Here is a 20,457-nt window from a genome sequence, read left to right on the forward strand (position 1 = left end):
CCGCCATCCACAAACCAGGGACGCTCCCCAACCCCAGAAGAGGGGCCCCACTCTAGACACTCCATCATCCCTGCAGGACGGCCAGTACTTCTCAGAGCTCCAGACAAAAGTTATATGGTTTTTTAAAAAGACACAGAAGTGAAATCTAAGACACTTAACAGGTGATATTAAGAAATAAATCTTTAAAACATGTTAAAACCACATACATCTTGACATTCATAGCTCAAATGACATTCACCACTCAAAAACCTTCAAGAGTACTTTACCTCCCACCACATCAATGTCTTCTTTTCATTCACTCACACCCACGAGGTCGACATGAGAGCACCTGCAGTGAATCCCCAGTCCAGAGTGGGAGGAGGGCGGTTGTGTCTGCAGGGCTGGGTAGGTAAGAGCTAATGGAACGGAGGAAGGGGCACAAGTCATTGGACTCTGGAGGCTGAGGAGAGGGAAGGGCTGCAGAAAAGCACTATTCTTTGAGCAAACTCATCTGGGAGGTGTGTAGATTCCAGGGGGAAAGAACCACTACACAAGGGTGAGGGACAGGGACCATCTCAGAGAACTGGGAAGAGAAATGCAAATGTTGACTGGATGGCATGATCCAATTTCACAAGCTTCCCCTAAGAACAAGCAACTAAATTTTCATTTTAAAAACATTGCATGTTTCAACTGAAGTCATAGCTTTAATGCTTTGCCTCCCTAAGGACCACTTCCCTTCTCCATGCACATACCATCACCGCCATCCTTCCTTTATCAGAAGCCTGATTCTCTTTGGGGGGGGGGTCTTCCTTCCACCTGTTCAGGAAGGAGAACACCATGACATCTGCCTGGTCCCAAAGGATGGAGCTGGGTAAGTCCAGGCTGCTGGGGTCTCACTCCCCTTGCCAAGGACAGGTAAGGACAAGGCCCATGGCACATAAAATAAGACATGCATGAGAGGAAAAGGCCTTCTTCCTCACTAGATGTTACTGTGTCCCCCAGAACGGCCGCAGCACCTTGTCCATGAGGGAAGGCATCTCCCACACAGTAAGAATGGCAGAGGCAGAGGCAGAAAGCACCTGGAACCTTGAAAATGTCAATCAACACTGACTAAATCAACCCTGGAACTTACATGCTTCTTGTTACACGAGATAATGCATTCCTTCTTTTTTCTTAAGCTACTTTTAGTTAGGTCTTCATTAACTCTTACACTATTAATCTGAAACCATCTTGGCTTTATTTGTAAGCATCTTTACATAAGTTTGCATTTCTTATAAAACAGGGAGTTTTCTGTCTTATGCTAAAGTTTTGTTTCATACACTTGTTCTGCAACAACTTACCTGCTTTAAGGAAAGCACAATGTAAGAGCTTTGACAGAGCTTTCACAGTTCAGGGAAGGCACTCAATCTGGTGGACATAAGTACTCCAGTCCCTGGTAAGGTGTACTCGCTATGATCTCCCCTTGCTAAATAAAATACCACGTACTTTAAGATCCTTTGCTCAAATACAACACCTGTTAGGCAGCCTTGTTGCTATTAACCAGGCCCTCCCATGTATCTCAGAGGAAATGCCCCAGGCAGTAGACATGAACATTCTAGCCACTGGAAAAGCACAGCATCTCCTCCAAAATAAACTAACACGCTGATACCTAGTTTATAGTCAGTCCCACGATTAGCGCAAATCAGTCCTCCGAAATGTGTACAACTCTGAATACTGAGCTATAACTCACATCCCATTCAGTTCATCCATTTATACTATGTGGTTCAGTGATTGCTCAGGACATTCAGAGATGAGCTGTACAACCATCACCACGGTCACTTTCAGAGCATTTTTATCACCTCAAAAGAAACCCCAGGCCCAGTAGCTCTCACTCTCCAGGACCCTCAAACCTTCCAGCCCTAGACAACCCCTAATTTCCTTTCTGTTGCTATGAATTTACCTGCTCTGGACACTTTAAACAGAATCATTACATGTGTGGCCTTTTGGGTCCGGCTTCTTTCACTTCAGTTTTCAAGGTTCACTCGGGTTGGAGCATGAATCAGTACTTCCTTCCTTTTTAAGGCTGAACAATATTCCACTGTACAGACAGACCACATTTTGTTTATCTGTTCAGCACTGGATGGACATTTGGGTTGTTTCCACTGTTGGGCTATTATGAGAGATGCTGCTGTGCACATTCACACACAGTTTTTGCAGGGACCCCTGTCTTCCATTCTCTCAGACATACACCTGGGAGTGAAACTACTGGGTCACTCGGAAACACTGTGTTTAATGTTTTAAGGAGCCGCCATGCTTCTTCCCACAGCCTGCAGGCCCTCCACTCTGCATTTCCACCAGCATGACAGGGATAGCTGGGAGATTTCTGAGACAAGGACTATAGATTGCTTGTCCTCATATCCTCCATCTCCAGTAGGTACTCAAAAACCTTGTTCAACGAATATATGCTAGCAAATGTGGCTAAAAGAGAAAGCCAGGGGCACCAGGGTGGCTCAGTCAGTTAAGCACTGGTCTTCAGCTCAGGGATGGTCCTGGGATCGAGTCAGCTTCTCCCTCTGCCCCTCCCCTCCCCATGCTCCTCTGCATGCTCACTCTCACTCTCTCTCTCAAATGAATAAATAAAATCTTTTAAAAAAAGACAAAGAAAGAAACCCAAGAGCAGAGTCACAGGGCACTTTTCAAGGGCCAGTTTCCTCTCTAATGGGCTCCTGACATACACACTGTGCTCCTTTTGTCCCCTGGAGAAGCTACCCCGACTTAACCAGAAGAGTTTTATGTGCCTACCGACACACTTGAATAACATCCTAATGAAAGGCAAAGGGCAACTGCTGGGACTCCACTGGCCTGAGGACAGCCTAATAGTTTTGAGGAATCATCCACTGGTGGCAATCATAATACAGAGGTCCGATGGGACACCCCAAACTGCCCCAGGAGGGAAACATTTCAGGTGGACCAATAAACACAATGGGGGAGCACATCACTCCCTGAAGGGGAGGGCTGACGTTGGCTCTAAAACAGGCCCCTTGGCACCCATGAAAATTTCCCACCCGCCCCACCTCCTTAGCAAACAGCAGGATGGAGCCTAGATGACCTCCAAACTCACCCCTCTAGCTACAGAAGGGCCCTGCCTTCCCTTTGCCCTAAAGGAGGAATACTGTTTTTCTGATTAGAAACTCAACTTTTCTCCTCTTCTACCCTAAAAAGTACTGACACTTGGTAACACTGACAAGTTTACATAGTCTTTCTTGTTTTAACTACATAAAAACAAATAAAAATGAACTATGAACTAATGACCATGTTTGGGAGTTGAGCTCTTTCAGTGGCCAATGTTTTTTTAGAAAAATGTTCTATATTAAGGCCACATTGTGGGAACACTGCTGGCTGTGGACAGTATCCCACATCCCCGCGTTCTAAGGATAGCTAATAAGCAGAGTGTGTCCCAGACAGGCACAAGAGGCCCATGGGCTCACTCGACCCCACAGAAACAGGAGGGGAAGACTAATTTTACCACGCTGTATTTACAGAGTTTGAAATTCATTTGAACAAGAAAGTTCCTAGAGTTGTTTTGGGTGAGTTGTGTTTTTTGTTTTTGTTTTTGTTTTTTTGGTCAATATTTAAATAGTACCATTTTTTTTAAAGCTTGCCCTAGATACAACTGTTTATCTAACACACAATTCCCAAGTTGCCAAATCCAATGCCAGCCTGAAGGGGACAGCCAAAATCCATATGTTTATCAGTAAGAAAAGGTTTCTAAGCATGTTATATCTACATTCTTTTTTTTTTTTTTTAAAGATTTTATTTATTTATTTGCCAGAGAGAGAGACAGAGAGCAAGCACAGGCAGACAGAATGGCAGGCAGAGGCAGAGGGAGAAGCAGGCTCCCGGATGAGCAAGGAGCCCGATGCGGGACTCGATCCCAGGACACTGGGATCATGACCTGAGCTGAAGGCAGCTGCTTAACCAACTGAGCCACCCAGGCGTCCCTCTACATTCTAATTTTATCTTAACCACAACACCACTGCAAGTTACAGTGAACAACGTCATTATTTCAATCGAGATACATAATTCATAACATTACCTATTACTAGCTTGACTCTCAACTTGGAAGATGTTTTTGAAAATATCCGAGGGCTAAATATGGCTTTTTACAGGGTTCTTCTTAGAAGTTTTGAGTTTCTCATTTTAAAAAGTGGTAGAGTTTTATCAAAAAGACAAACATACAGTTACCATAAGGCCCAGCTCTTCCACTCCTAGGCATATACCCAAGAGAATTAAAAACACGTACTCGGGGGGAAAAAAAGAACATGTACATGAATGTTCAGAGCAGAACTATTCACAATAGTGGAAAGGTGATAACAGTCCAAATGTCTATCACTGGATGAATGCATAAACAAAATGTGGTCTATCCATGTAATGGAATGTTTTTCAGCTACAAAAAAGAAGGAAGTCCCAGTACACACTGCTATGTGGATACACCCTGAAAACATGATGCTAAGTAAAAGAGGCCAGACACACTGTATGATTCATTCACATGAAGTATCAAGCAGAGGAAAATGCATAGAGACAGACAGGAGACTTGTGGTTCTCAGGTGCTGGGAGGATAGAGGGATGGGGAGTGACTGCTAATGGACACAGGGTCTTCTTTTTGGGGTGATGAAAATGTTTTAGAATCAGAGTTGATGGTTGTGCAGCACTGTGAACTTACTAAATGCCATTATTAATTTTATGTTATATAAATTTCATGCCAATTTAAAAGAAGTTAACAGAGTATTGGGAAACTGCAGGATCACAGCAAGGGTGGGAGCGGGAGGGAAGTGGCCGAATATGAGGTTTCAGAAAGTCCTAGATACGGCACAAGAAGCCCACCTGTGGCCCAGGGTCAAAGAAAGTTTATGAAGGCAGTCAGTACAGCACCACCAGGCCGCAGTTTAGACGGAGAGGCAAGGTAGGTTTTAATAAGTCCTGAGTCCCCCACCCGAGGATTTTTCAGACAATCTTAACAAAGACTAACATAAGAAATGTCTCCCCCCAGCCCTCAGAGTCCAGGCACTGGACAAGGAGCTCATGCTTCCCCGTGGAGAAGCCTGAACTAAATATCTAATGTGAATATACATTTTTCTTTATGTATAGAAGGCGGGAAGAGGAAGTTCAAGCAGTGTATTCGTGGTCTTGAATCAACCATAGTATTAACTCACAACTACTCAGAGAGTTGAAGGCACCTTCGCCCACCAGATAGAAAGTCACTCGCATCCTTGACGCTGTTCTCACCCAGCTCTGTTGTCCTGTGCAGCCCCACCACTCACAGGACACTGCGTGCGGTTTCTGGTCTGTTTTTATGTTCTCCCTTACCAGGATTACACTGTGCTGCACACGCATGGCCTGGGGGAGGCAAAGCTCAGGGCTCCATGAGGCACACAGGGACGGCAGGTGAATACCAAAGATGAGTTCTCTCTGACTGTGAGCCAAGCCTGCAGCTGACGTCTTCCCGGAGACACAATGCGGCACAGAGCTTCCTGCCCCTAGGCTTGAGGTATCCGAATTGCCTGGCTCATGCTCCCACTGTGTCCCCCCATTCTCATAGCTGCTTATGGGATAACGTCTATTACAGAGGTTTCAATGCTGATGAAAACAGGTTTGGGTTGGGGGAGTAGGGCGAAAACCAAATGCCAAACACCTACCACGACGTGTCAGGTGCTGTTACGCGCATAATCTCATTTAATCCCTACCAAAACCCTTCAAGTTAGGCGATCTGCTCTCCCGGAGAGAAAACCAATAAGCAGACTGCCATTTATTAAGTAATCACACATTAATTACTTTAAAAATTAAAAGCTAAGAATCCATACTCCTAAGAATCGAATGTACTTTAATTTTTTTTTTTTAAACATGAGGCTTGAACTCACAACCATGAGCTGAGATCCAGAGCCAGATGCTTAGCTGACCGAGCCACCCAGACAACCCAAATCTACTTTAATTTTTTAATCTAAAAGAAGAGCGTGACCAAATTGGTGGGCCGATGCGTTAGCAAACTTGGCAGGCATGGCCACGTAACCTGTGGAGTGGGGCACAGAGCACACACCAGGCAGAGCATCCACGGGACAGTCTGGCACCCCGCCGGCCCCTTCAGGAAGAACAAACCTCCCCAAAATAAGCAAAAACAACTAACTAGCATTGCTGAATGCCAAACTACTAAATTTCTGGGATAAAAGTCCACACCTTCAGTTTAAGCCAAAGAACAAGAAATATGGCCTATTCTGCCTTGGCAGGTATATCAGAGAACACACAAAAATCTCTATATAGTCATTCTTACCAGAGGCTTCTTGGGAAAGTCTACAAAGTACTTTCCCAAAATTCTGGTAAATTTCAACATCAGTACTTCCCTACTTAACATTCACATTTTAGCTTTGTAATATAACTAGTTATAGAGTTAACTGTTAATTAATTCTAACTAATTCATCATCCAATCTGTTATTCCCATTTTCTATTTCCACATAGTCAAAAGAAATCTACTTCGGTCACGTAGAAAACATGCTCTGTTTATGAAGACACAAATTTGATTCAAATTTCCCTTTCTCCTCCCCTTTAAGAAATACACTAAAAATAACTGTCATAACATCTTATTCATCCTGAACTCAGCACCTAGCAACTTACTCAGAATATAGCTGACAAACAAAAAATTACAAGGAGGCCTAATTCTTAATCCTTTTAATCAAACTTTATCTGTGGAGTTAATAAGCTTGGTTATTTGGGTTTCTTTACAGAATAAAGTAAAAAACAGAAGCAAAGTTTTTTCACGAAAGAGCATATCAATAGCCATATAAACTGACAGCAAGAGATAAAGGAGGAAAATTATTTCAAAATATAAGAACTGGAAAAATGGAGCAAACTCAGTTTATCTAAAGTAAAGCAAAAACTCCTGTTCTTAGAAGGAAACTGCTATATCAGTAAAAGCTGAATAACAGGTAATAAAAATAACTGTCATTGAGAAAATTAATTCATTTGACATATTTCATTTTTATGAATGTAACAAAGTATTATATACATTTCAGAAATATAAAACCAAGGGGCGCCTGGGTGTCTCAGTGGATTAAGCCTCTGCCTTCAGCTCAGGTCATGATCCCGGGGTCCTAGGATTGAGTCCCACATCCAGCTCTCTGCTCAGCAGGGAGCCTGCTTCCCCCTCTTTCTCTACCTGCTTGTGATTTCTCTCTCTGTCAAATGAATAAATAAAATCTTAAAAAAATATATATATATATAAAACCAAATGTTTAATCAGGTTAAAAGAGGAAACTCTCTGCTTGAATAAAGGGGAAAATCCTCAGCTCTTGGGAAATCCAGACAGACTTACATTAATTGATAGTTATATTTATATTTAACAACATACTAAATGAGGCTGGTTTCATATTCAACCATATGTTTCCCCTACAGCTGTCTTTTAGAGATCTGGATAGGAGAAAAGAAAAGGATCAGAGAATTTAACATTTAATCAACCTGGATCAAGCTTAGAAAAGAGGACAGATGTTTAAAAAAAAAAACTGATTACATAAAACATTTCTATTGAAGTACAATTCAGTATCAAATTTCATTTAATTTTGCCTTTTGGGGAAAACTTGTAAACATCAGTGAAAACAAAGTGGCCAAATTTTAATCAAGGAATATTGTTATTATTGTTTTTTAAACTTTTTTTTTTTTTAAGATTTATTTATTTGACAGAGAGAGAAATCATAAGTAGGCAGAGCAGCAGGCAGAGGGGAAGGGGGAAGCAGGCTCCCCGCTGAGCAGAGAGCCCGATGCGGGGCTCTATCCCAGAACCCTGGGATCATGACCTGAGCGGAAGGCAGAGGCTTTAACCCACTGAGCCACCCAGGTGCCCCTTGATTAGGAACATTATTAAATAATAAGAGGGTTTTTTTTAATCCTTTCAACTTACTTTCAAACAATCAGCTTGACTGTCGATTTCAAAAAAGAAGAGCTTTCCATCAAATGACAAATGGACAAATAAAGTATGGTCAATCCATACAATAGAACATTATAGGACCATAAAAAGGGAATGAGGCACTGACTACAAGGTGAAAGAGCCCAGAAAACAATATGTTGAGTGAAAGAAGCCAGACCCAAAAGGCGGCATACTTTAGGGCACCATTCTTCACCATTCTTATGAAACGCACAGAATAGGCCAATCTATAGAGACAGAAAGTAGATTAGTGGTTGCCAGGGACTGGAGGTTTTAGGGGGAATGGGGAAAAACTGCTAATGAGTATAGGGTTTCTTTTTAAGGTGATTAAAAAGGTTTTAAAATTGCTCGTATTAATGGCCGCACAGATCTGTGAATATACTAAGAATCACCAAATTACATGCTTTAAATGAATGAATTATATGATATGCAAATTATATCTCCAAAAAAGCCTTTATTAAAAGAAAGAATGAAAGAAAGAAAGAGAAAAGAAAAAGAAAGGAAGAAAAGAAAAGGAAAGGAAAAGAAAGGAAAAGAAAAGAAAAAAGAAAAGAAAAGAAAAATGGAAAATCATCCAGTCTGAGAAACTTGGTCACGTTCCCCATTCGGGAATGTTCCACACACCATAGCAATGCTGCCGAAAGAAACAGAAACCTTAGTGCAAACTGGAATACCTCCAGGGGAGTATATGGAATTGGAAATTTAATAGCAACTAAATAAAGTAACATCATGACTGCAGCCATGAAACCAAACATTTCCATGTGAACAGTCAGATGGCAGAGAGACAAAGTCAGTATCTGAGAATCATCAACTCTGAAAGTGTTCAGAATCACGGTTTTCTTTCAGGAGCCAGAAAGAACACAGAGTTAATGAAATTATTCCAGCTGAGAAATTCGCTGTGAAATGTGTGTCAGAGACAAAAAAAGAAAAAAATGTTGTCTGCACGGTGGTTGTAAGAGTTTTGACCTTCTGCAGTTACTTACAGACTGAGTCAGTCACTTCAGTCCTGGAAACATGTGACTCCAACAGACTGTGAATAACACTTTCTCTCAGGGAAGCTACAGTTTCACAAGGTGGGTCTTTGTTGGGGTGAAATTCTCTCTCAGGTCAGATGACACATGTAGCCAATGACAACACTGTCTTTGAGTACAAAGTAGAGTGTTTTTCCTTTCCCACTTTGTTTCACCAGCCATGGACATCACAGCAAATATTATATTACTCTCCCTGAGCTGCTTTGCTGTTCTTAAGACAGGATAAGAAGACCATTCAAAATCTTTTATAAATCCTTTATAATTAAATCCAAGGGTTTCATTTTATCACAGGTGACCTCTAATTTCTAACTGCAAGGTCTAAGGTAGACATTTTCCAGGGACATTAATTTTTGAACTACCAGAGTCACACTAAATATACAGTAAATATATGGGACTCTGGTACACTAAGTAGCCAGTAAGCAGGTCCAGGAACTCACCATCCAGAGCAAGCAAGTCTTTTATTAATGGAATAATCAGTAAGAACATTATTAAATCCAATATTTGCTCTGTTCTGCTAGTGGAAAAACTTGCCAAAACAGTGAAATTAATTGTACTAGCAACTAACCTTGCAATCTCTCTCCAAAATAATGTTCAAACAGGAATTAAAGCATATTTTTAAAAATTTAATCACTTCACATTTTCTCCAAGCCATTTCAAGAGTGTTCCTCAAACTTTCAAAATCAAGCAAGGTTCCTCTAATGATACTCTGCTTTATATAACAAATGTGATCCAAAAAAAAAACCATGTAAATTATACTCCTATAACTCAATCTTACTCATTTATAAGTAAAGAATCCTCTGTAGAAATTGAAGAATGCCACACCTGCCCTACAATTTAGCAGTTCTGTAAATCTGACTTTCCATATTCTAGATCCGCCTAAATGAGGGTCCACAGTTTAAAGAGACAGATGAAGAAGAAACTACTTCTTCGTATTAAGAATGCATACTGGGGTGCCTGGGTGGTTCAGTAGGTTAAGCCTCTCTGCCTTCAGCTCAGGTCATGATCTCAGGGTTCTGGGATAGAGCCCCATATTGGGCTCTCCGCTCAGCGGGGAGCCTACTTGCCCCTCTCTCTCTGCCTGCCTCTATGCCTACTTGTGATCTCTCTCCCTGTCAAATAAATAAATAAAATCTTAAAAAAAAAAAAAAAGAATGCATACCATTTTCCAGTCATGTGAGACACTCGGCTGGCTGCTCTTACAGGAGAATGGTGGGTCTAGTTCAAACTTTATGCTTTACAAATAAGAGGAAACTGAGAGCCAGAAAGTGTTTCACTAATTAGTGGAGAAAACATCTTAAGATAAAAAGCTAATTCTCCCAAATTTTAGACAGCTCATTCACAAAACAAAAATTAATATTAATAACCATAAGTAGCATTTTCTCAGGGGAAAAGAACTCATGTATGAAGTCACAGAATACAATGCAATCCACACTTGGAATATTAACACTTAGCAGAGTAAAACTCACTGAACCAATGTGCAGTAGACTCTTTTACTTAAAATGTCAAAGCCTTAATGGTTTATTGTATTTTAATATCCCATATACAAGAAAATAAATCACATGCATATGGGTTTTCTTCCTCTCTACAAACTAAATGGCAAAAAGCTGAAGTTAATATTTCCCAAACAACTCTAACATGAATATAAATGATTCAAAAGCTGCTTTCAGTAGCACATTTTTCTGTGGAAGGAAAAAAATGAATTTAATAGCATTACATAAAAATCCTGGAAATTATGCACAAAGATTATCCTGGAGCTTTGCCAAAAAAAGGATATGCTGGTTTTTCATGTGCATAAATGATAATCAAATAAGAATTATAAGGAGCTACAGTATTATTAAAGATAAATATACTTCTTGAAATCTCCATTTTAAAAAGCTTAAAAGTGATTGCCTAAACTAAGCCATTCAAGCCCACATTTCCTGGGCCCAAAATAAACACTTGGGTTTCGGTGACCTGAGTTCCTGCCCTACAGCCCACCCCCGCCCCCCGCCACCCTGCGGCCCTTCACTGGCAGCGTCCCCTGAGTCCTGAGGCTGCCCACTCTCCCGCACCAATGCCCTAGGTCACATTCTCAGGCATTGTGCATCGGCTGCTCTCTCTCTGCCTGCTTCCCTAGGTCCTTGCAAGACCCTACCTACAGCCTCTTTTTAACAAACCACTCAACCATTCCTTATAAACCAGTCATTGCCTGCCAGTCTGCCTCCTAGTTTGTTCTGTGTAGATGACCAGTGTGTGGTTTCTCGCACAACAGAGCGTCCACATGCAGAGTGTAAGTAGTTAGAATATTCATTCATTCATTCATTCACCAAGACAAATATTATTGAGCATCTACTATATGCCAACCTATGTTCCCAGTGCTAGGAATACAGCAGAAAATAAAACATGGTAAAATCCCTGCTCTCAAGACACATTCTAGTGGGATGAAGAAAGACCATAAACACAAATAAGTAAGTCAGGGGCGCCTGGGTGGCTCAGTGGGTTAAAGCCTCTGCTTTCAGCTCAGGTCATGATCCCAGAGTCCTGGGATAGAGCCCCACATCAGGCTCTCTGCTTGGCAGGGAGCCTGCTTCCCTTCCTCTCTCTCTGCCTGCCTCTCTGCCTACTTGTGATCTCTGTCAAATAAATAAATAAATAATCTTTAAAAAAAAAAAAAAGTCAGTCAAATACACGTTATGCAAGATGGAAAGGGGAGTGGCAGGGCAGTAATTCCAGGAAGTACTATTCAGAATAAAGTTCCCATGAAGGGAATTCCTGGAGTTGGGCTTTCTGGAACCTTCCACAGCTGATGCTGGGGGATTGGGCTTGCTGGGCTGGGGGCACTCTTCAGTTTGCAAACAGTCTACATTTTGGTTTAAGATTCCTTTCATTTTACATTTCTTTGTCTCCACTTATCCACATGCACAGGCACCTGTCCCTGGACAGGCATTAGCAGGAGGGTAGAGTACAAAGAAATGCTGCATTACTCTGTACTTCTCAATTGTAAGAATGCAAATTAAAGCTTCCAAAGAACCTGAAGCAGCACGAACTGTTTCTTCTGCAGCGCCATTTCTTCAAATAAACGTGCATGTACTATTAATTTTCTTTTCAAAAAAGGAGAGGGAAAACTTTGGTTCAGTCTCTCGGAATAAAGCTATCAGACAAACAGAAGTAATGAGATTTTAATTAACAATTATTTCTCTACTCCTTAAAAATATTACTAAATGCATAAGAAAGCTATTAAAGACTCTAGGGTTGTATGAAAAAGACTTGGGGGCAACCTAAGGGGGCTCCCATGGGCTCGAGATGGCACAATTTGAGCATCAAAAGTTGTGATCTCTGTAACGGAGTGAAATATATCAAATAAGCTAAAATCTAAAAATTTGTATAGATTCTTTTAAAGAAGTCATTGCTCACCTTTGGAAGATGTTAAGAAACTAACTCAGTCTGGAAACCCTATGATGGGGTTGGGGGACAGCTGAGTAGCTGAGTCAGTTAAGCATCCAACTCTTGATTTCGGTTCAGGTCATGATCTCAGGGTTATAGGATCAAGCCTCACGGAGCCTGTTTACTATTTTCTCTCTCCACCTCCTTCTGTTCCCCCACCACCACCAAAAAAACCAAAACTCTTAAAAAAAAAAAAAAGTCCTATAATGGGAAAGCAGCAAGCAAATAAACTACAAACTTCTAAACATACACATAGACTTCACAACAGCTGGGCTGACAATGTGCATGCAAACACTCTGAGAACTGGAAAGAACCACACAAAGATATGGTTGTTTTCCTGCTGTTGGTGCTGCTAAGAAAACTGTCCCCACTTTCACTAGCTAATGCATCTAATCTCTATGGAGTGTCGCTGGGTGCCAAGTACTTTTCTATGTACTTAACATCATTTTCTCCTTTAATCCTCACTGCAATTCTACTAAGTGGGCACTAGTGTTTCCTAATACAGCCCCTTTGGGTCTAAATACTGGCTCTACCATTTAGCAGCTCTTTCTAGCTGTGTGGCCACCCTGAGTTACTTCATCTCTCTATGCTTCAGTCCCCGTGCCTATAAAATGGAAATGATAAGTGTCCCTACCTCCCAGCCCCATTTGTAATACAATAAGTAAGTCTAGTGTGTATTTGTTCAGGTGATAATTTGATTAATGTCTACTTCCCCTTCTAGGCTGTATATGCTTCAAGAGAGCAGAGGGCTCTTTCTCCAGAACCTAATCCAGGCCTCATAAATAGCAGGAAATCATTTGATATTTATTGAGTAAATAGAGGCGTTTATAGTAGAAAGCAGTAGAGCTGAATAACTGTTCTAGTCCAAACTTCAGCCAGGATCTCCAAAGTCACGACGCTGAAGATTTCCCCATAATTCCTCAATTATCAAGGGCCACATCATCTTAAGTGCCCCTAAGCTCTGGGGACCACACGCAGCCCAAGAACAATACTGCCTGAACTCCCCAGGGTGTTCAGTTAAGAAGTTGCCAAACTTGCCAGCTACAGTTTAACCAGGGCTATCAGTCTTTTGTATTTTGGACACTTGCCCTTTTTAATTCGAGAAACTGACACAATCACAGTCCCTGGTGTGGTTTGGGTTTCAGTACCAAGTTATACAAGACTGCACCAAACAGAGTGTGGAAAAAAGAAACACCCTTGAGTACAGTACAAAATGTGACTCAACCAGGCGAAAGAGTTGGTTATTATTAATCGAATAAATCAATTGTGGAAGAGTCACTACCCCAACAAGTGCTTTCCTTCAATCCTCTCACTGGATTCCCCCAATGACCCTCGGACAGAGCTACTGTCACTCCTGTAAATTGGAGAGTCCCCAGATACTTGCCCAAGGCTCCCCAGTTCAGAAACTGCACAACCAAGAATTGAATGCAAATGTATCAGAAACCAAAATCCATGCTCATCTACGAAACTCTACTGCCAAAGGGTAAGCCCTGCAAAAAAAGTTAAAAAACCAAAGTTGATAGTTTCATTGTGAACCTTAAACACCACCAGCAAAACTTTGGCAGAGTCATAAAGGATTTCTTTGAGGAAAAAAATAAAGGTATGAACTAAAGCCGTTTGGTGCTTCCACAACAAATGCACCACGTCCACTGCACGTCCAGTCGGAGCGGTTTCAGATATGTGAGAGTGTGTGTGTGGGTAGTACGGACAAACCCTCAGGCTTCCTAACTTACAGCTTAGGGAAGCAGTTCCCAAAGTACTTCCACAGACCTCCGGGGGTCCCTGAAACCTCTCTGCAGGGTGTCCATCTGTAGCGTTAAAACTATTCTCAACATAACAGTAGGACCCTATTTGCCGTTTTCAGTGTCAGCATCAGCACTGATGGCGCAAAAGCAGCCGTGGCTGAACACACTAGCGATCAAGGTGGTGGCACCAGACCACTCCAATTGTTCTTGACTACCACGTGCTTACAGAAGGAAAAAAAAACAAGTTTCACCTAAGGAGTCCTTTAATGATGCAGTAAAAATGAATAATTGCGTTAAATCTCAAGCTTGAGTGACTGTGTTAAAACAGAAGACTACCCCCGTAGGATGTTGAGAAAAGCACCCTCGCAGTTGACTGGGTTGCAAGCTGAACTAGCAGCTTTTCGGATGGAAGATCACCTCTGCTCAATCTACAAACTGTGGCCACTCACACTAGCGTATTTGGCAGACTGTTCCTGAAAAATGAACAAAATTAGTCTGTCACTTCAAGGGAAACAACTGACAGTATTTGTTGCCAGTAATAAAATTCAAACTTTCAAAAGAATGATAAAACTTCTGCGCCTGGGAAGTCGACATCTTCCCGGTATTTAAAGACTTGGCTTTTGTCAACATTTGGAAGATCTACGTAACTCAGGAAACCAATATTTTCCAAATGACTGATGCATTATGTTACAAAATCACACCTGGGTAAAGATTCATTCAAAAATCTTTTCAAAAATAAATAAATAAATAATGTCAATTTTTAACATATAATTATATGTATAAAAATATTATTTGTATTAACATGCAGTGGGTACAATGGATTTATTATTATTTTGAAATGAATTATAAGGGAAGATTCTCCTAAATGTCTCAGTTTGTTTCAATTTCTAATATGATAAATATTGATAAGGCACATAAACAAGAACTCTTTAGTTTCTCCAATAATTTTGGGGGGTATAGAAGGGTCCTGAGACCAAAAAGTTTAAGGACAGAACCACAGGCTGATGGAAAGCCTCATTGGTTGGTCACAGCTGTTCCTGATCATCGCAGTCCCAGAATCCCACCCACTCCTGAAGCTGTTCCTGTCCCTCACTTCCTTTCTGGTTCTGCTATTGCCACTCCCACCACCAGTCTTTGGGGGGCTTGACCGTCCAGACTATTCTAAGGAAATGAGCCTCTCTCCCAACCTCAGCAGAGCAGGCATTCCAGGCATTTTCTTACAAGTGCAATGCCGCAGATGTGGGCGGGGGGGGGGGGGGGGGGGGGGGGGGGAGGGGACAACAAAAACACGATTAACAAGAACACATGAGTTTCATGAAGTACAGTTTTGCCAAACCTGACCCAAAGTTGGCCATGGGTCAGTTTGGCTGGTGCAGTCTACCAGGGCATGAGCGAGACTGATGAACGTCATGGCCTCATCCAGCCCTCTTAAGGGAAGACCGCCCCCGCCCTGGGCCCGTCGCTCTGTGCGGGGGAGCCCCCGACAGCCTGTGATGCACTCAAGTTATCTCACAACCATCCTGCACTAATGTCTCAGTGTGGACGCTCTAGACCTCATGTGGCAGTGCCCTTGCTGTTTCAAAAACTCTCCCCTCCTCAAAAAATTCCCTCCAAGGATGCTAGTTCCTGCTGGGAAAATAAAGGTCTTTAGGGATCTCGTGTGCAAGTACAAATGACGCCAAGAGCTATGGGGAGGAGAGGCCACTCGGCCGCTCCCCTGGGGGTCAGCAGCCGCCTATCACCACCCAGCGAAGGGACCTGCATTCGAGTGATTAATGATCACCATCTTATAAGAATCCCAGTAGAAATACTAATACCAAAATCACCAAAGAAAGAGGAAAATTTAGGCACATGCACACACAAGAGAAAATTCAACGTTTTCTTTCAAGGTTATTACTCCATGGCAAAGTACACAGGTGACACTGACTGGCAGAGAGAAACACAGTCATTATTGGAACCAGGCTGGCTAGTCCCTGAAATATCTTTACTTATGCCGATTGCTTCTTTTTAATTTTTCCCTTTCTTTGTTAATTCTACCTAAATGATTACTCTCCTTCCTTCTTCATTCCACCTGCCATTCAGCAAACCATATCCTTAACTTTCTTTGCTAAAGGCTAATTCTGCTCAAAAGCTGGTCCTTGAAATTAACACTGTGTGCTTTTTGCTGGAAGGCATGTAATTTGGCCTAAAGAAGCCGGAATACATTGTCACCAGGGGCTGCGTGAGCATCAGCTCCACAGCTCTTTGTCGTTTCCAATCTCGGCTGTCAGTCAAATGTTCTGCTTCATCTTGCCTCTGCCACTTGCCATCCAAGGCTATGTTTCAACATGCATGAGACAGCCGGCTCTAGGATGCAGGCAAGCAGAGAATCTCTTGACCTGACTACAGAGGAAGGAATGAGCTGTCAGCTGTAGGCTAGCACTCCAGTGCCAAGAGTCCATGCTCGGTGGGGACAAGCTATTCACGCTGTCCGGTGAAGCAAGGAGACCAACTGAGCAAGCAAACTGCACCTAAAACTGGTACTTGAGGGCGCCTGGGTGGCTCAGTGGGTTAAGCCGCTGCCTTCGGCTCAGGTCATGATCCCAGGGTCCTGGGATGGAGCCCCGCATCGGGCTCTCTGCTCAGCAGGGAGCCTGCTTCCCTCTCTCTCTCTCTCTGCCTGCCTCTCCATCTACTTGTGATCTCTCTCTGTCAAATAAATAAATAAAATCTTTAAAAAAAAAAAAAAAACTGGTACTTGAGTAGGGCTGTTAGCTGCCAGCTGGCAGGGAACGAGGGGGCCCAGATTGCCAGTTTGGGACAGCCACTGGCAAGGCTAACGCTCAGAGTGCCTCAGCCCACCTTCAGTTTGAGGAAGGGCCCCAGAAGGGGGCCAGATAGGACCTCTTCTAAATAGCCACCTACTAGCACTTGGGGAAGGTCTCAGTTGCTGTGGCCAGCGGGTGACAATCTGCCCAGTGCACATCAGCAGATCTTTCCCCCCGTTGCTCATGAGTCTAAAAGGTTGGCAATGGCTACCGGATATTCCCTTTATAAAGACATGGTTGCTGCTGTCGATTTGGAATGACTGCGCACCCTGCTGCAGCTTCCTAATATTTCAGAGGGGAAAATAAGACATTTATAGATATCTGCTGACAGTTTCACCTTCTATCTTTGTGACTCTATCTATAACAGGAGGGAAAAATGGAAAAAAAAAAAAAACAGTTCCAGACAATCCTCCTCACCTTTTTGGCTTGTGGCCTAAGGCAGAGCAGAACAGCCAGTATCCTTTTGGGCCCAGTGGTTTGTCCCAAATGGTGTAAAAAGATGCTTCTTCCCATCACTCATATCACACTATTTCTACCTACCTTTAATAATAATTGCCTCCTACTTTTTGGATCATTTCCTAAGTCCTAATCTCGTGCTGAAAATTCTTTCGACCTTCTCCCTCAGTGTCTGACCACCCTACCTAAAATTTCACACCAACACACATAGACACATACACACACACACACACTCCATATCCTCCTTTTTGCTTTGTTTCTCCTTAAAACTTAATGCAAAAGAAATTTTATATTTCACTTACTTTACTGTCTGACTGCCCTATTGGAACAGAACACCACTGCTGCTCTCCCTTGCAGAGAGGCAGCCCTGCATGGCTGCTCAGATTGGTGTCTGAGAACTTTATTTCAGTGCACAGTGACATGCCACGAGAGCAGGAATTTTTGTCTGTTTTGTTCACTGCTGTATCCCTAGCACCTAGAACTCTGCCCGGCATAAAATAAATTACTTGTTGAATAAATGAATGAACAAGCCAGGGGCTCCTGGACTGTTTCATATTCTTCAACTCGATTCTGCATTCTCCATTCATACCACAGAAACTTCAAAGGTCTCACTCATTCTTGACTGCAAACTGTCTCCAATGTCAACTCCAGAAACCTTGAAAGGCCATATCCCATTCAGACAACCGAGCCTCTCAACTCCCAAGTTGTCTGCTTAATTCTGGCTCTACTTCTTACCCAGTCCATCCTGGTCCTGCTCCTGTCTGCTCTACTCCTCCACTGTCACTGTCAACACCCCGGCTAAGCCTGCCATCACCCCTGCCTGGGATTTATGGAAACAACTCTCTAATCTCCCATCTCATTCCCTTCCAACCTACATTCCCCAGAACTGAAAAAGTAAGCCTTCTAAATTTGCAAATTATATCACCTCAGCCTCCTGCCTAAAGCCCATCAGTGGCTCCCCATTATGTCCAGAATCGAACACAAACTCCTTTCTGTGTGATCCACACCCTTCCTTGCCCTGTGGAGTACTATACTTACAGCCCACAGGGAAACACAACCCTGAGCCTTGGCTCATGCTACACCCACTGTACCGAATGTTCTCTACCTGGAATCTACCTGGAGACCCACCACCAGGTCTCAAGACCCACCTCAGTATGTAGCCCCCATACAGGGTTCCTGACTCTCCACACACGCTACCACAGTTAGAACTGTAAGCCTGTTGAGGTCAGGAACTGTCGGCACTCCATGAGTTCATCCATGGCAAGGAGCGCATGATAAGAACATGCTGAAGATTTCCAACGAGTGAGTGAATGTGCAGGAATAATGAAAGTCCAGCCTTCCACAAACCTTTCCAGATAAGTTACAGAGCAGGAGCTACTATCCATGCTGCCAGGCTAGTTCTGGAGTGCCCAGCCTACTGGTACTCATATCTACAGAGTCCTCTACTGGGTATTTTTAACCCCATTATCAGAAAAGGGGATGAGAGGTAAAGGCTATGCCCAACATTGTAGAGAGAAAGTATCTCCACAAACCACAAGACAGGCTAAAAGAAATTTTGGGTTTTTACTTATTTTTTTTTAAACAGGGGAGAATGCAAATGCAGTCCCCCACCACCCCCAGTTATGAAGTCGAGTTTCCCACATTTGGGGAAATTGCAGGGGTCAGCACCTCTGGAGTACAACAGATAAGCCTTACCCTGGGAAAACCACCTTCGTGATCATGGTATTCCGGGTAAGTATGAAAAATTTAAAAACATAACCTTAACCTCGTGTATAAAAAGGGTTCTCTACAAACTGTGCTATCTTCTCAATTCAGTGGATTTGGACAATGACAGAACAGAACTGGGCAGTTTCACACAGAGGCAGGAAGTTGTGTAGACATCCTATATTACTGGAGTCCTGTCCACAAAGGTTTTCAAAATGAGCTGAATAAAGCAAAAATCATGGTCTCAGGGAAACAGTTAAAGGAGGGAATACCATATAAAAATATCACCTTTTTAGTTAAGCCTTCCACCTTTCCCTACCGCCCATCTAGTAAAACTTTCCCCTTCAACATACAGCATACACAAATTTAAAGAAAAAGTTAATTTACCAAATGTACACTATTTGAAGTTAAAAAAAATCAATAGACCCCCTTCTAGCATATTTCTTCACTGTCTTTGAGACACTTGACTTGAAGTTGAAAATAAAATTACCCATAAATTAACAAGAATGGGCACTGCGGAAGATTCAAAGACTCAGTGCCTTTCAGACCTACTTAACGATTACATCTGTTTTTATTCTTGATATTCAAGAAACACACTGTTCAGACTACCACTTACAGAACTGCTATCCTTGTCATAATGTCATACAGCACAGCTCCGTTCTCTGGAATCTGTCCCACAACCCCTGAGGACAGAGACTTCAACACTCAGATCTTAAAGATACCAAAGTGTCAAGCAGGGATTACATCCGCCCCACACGCCACTGGCATCTGTAGACTCTGACGACTCTGAGAGCAAGAGTTACCCTCCTACAGGGAAAGACAATCGCCACAGCAGAACCTCTCAAGTGAACTGCAAGGTGTAGTTTCCGACCTCCTCAACGTATCTTTTAGAGCTCTCTAGACAGAGGGAAGTATCAGTAGTGTTCTACTTATATCTGTAAATTCTTCAACTCCTAGCAAAACTAATAAAGAAAAGTCAGGAGAAGGATAAAGTGCTATGACCAAGTAGAAAGTAAATGACATGGGGAACTCTAATCACAAGCAGAGAAACAAAATACCAGTTGAGCATATAGGATGATGTCAAGCCTGACAACCTATTCAGACCCCTTCACTCAACCACTTACTGTCTCTGACTGAGACTATTACTGCTCTCATCTCTGACTTAAGCTGTTCCTTCCCACGACAAACTCTTTCCTGGAGCTTTTCACTGTGTCATCATGCAACGCATGAGCACCACAAAACACAATAAGCTTTACAAATTTTGACTTTTAAGAATCAGTATTATTTTCTGTACATACTTCCAAAATGTTCCCTCCCCAACCTAGAAAATTTTAGTAAAACATAAGGACTGTTTTTTAAAAAGG

The 20,457-nt window shown here is 42.4% G+C and overlaps 1 protein-coding gene and 1 pseudogene across 1 annotated transcript in view; both read right to left on the reverse strand.

Annotated features, from left to right (window-relative positions):
- ADCY9 (adenylate cyclase 9) overlaps positions 1–20,457 on the reverse strand; it is a 123,623-nt gene that overhangs the window by 99,466 nt on the left and 3,700 nt on the right. The gene's annotated exons all lie outside the window — the stretch shown is intronic.
- On the reverse strand, positions 18,974–19,128 carry LOC125091191 (uncharacterized; annotated as a pseudogene).

Source organism: Lutra lutra, chromosome 18, assembly GCF_902655055.1.
Source record: "Lutra lutra chromosome 18, mLutLut1.2, whole genome shotgun sequence".
Lineage (NCBI taxonomy): Eukaryota > Metazoa > Chordata > Mammalia > Carnivora > Mustelidae > Lutra > Lutra lutra.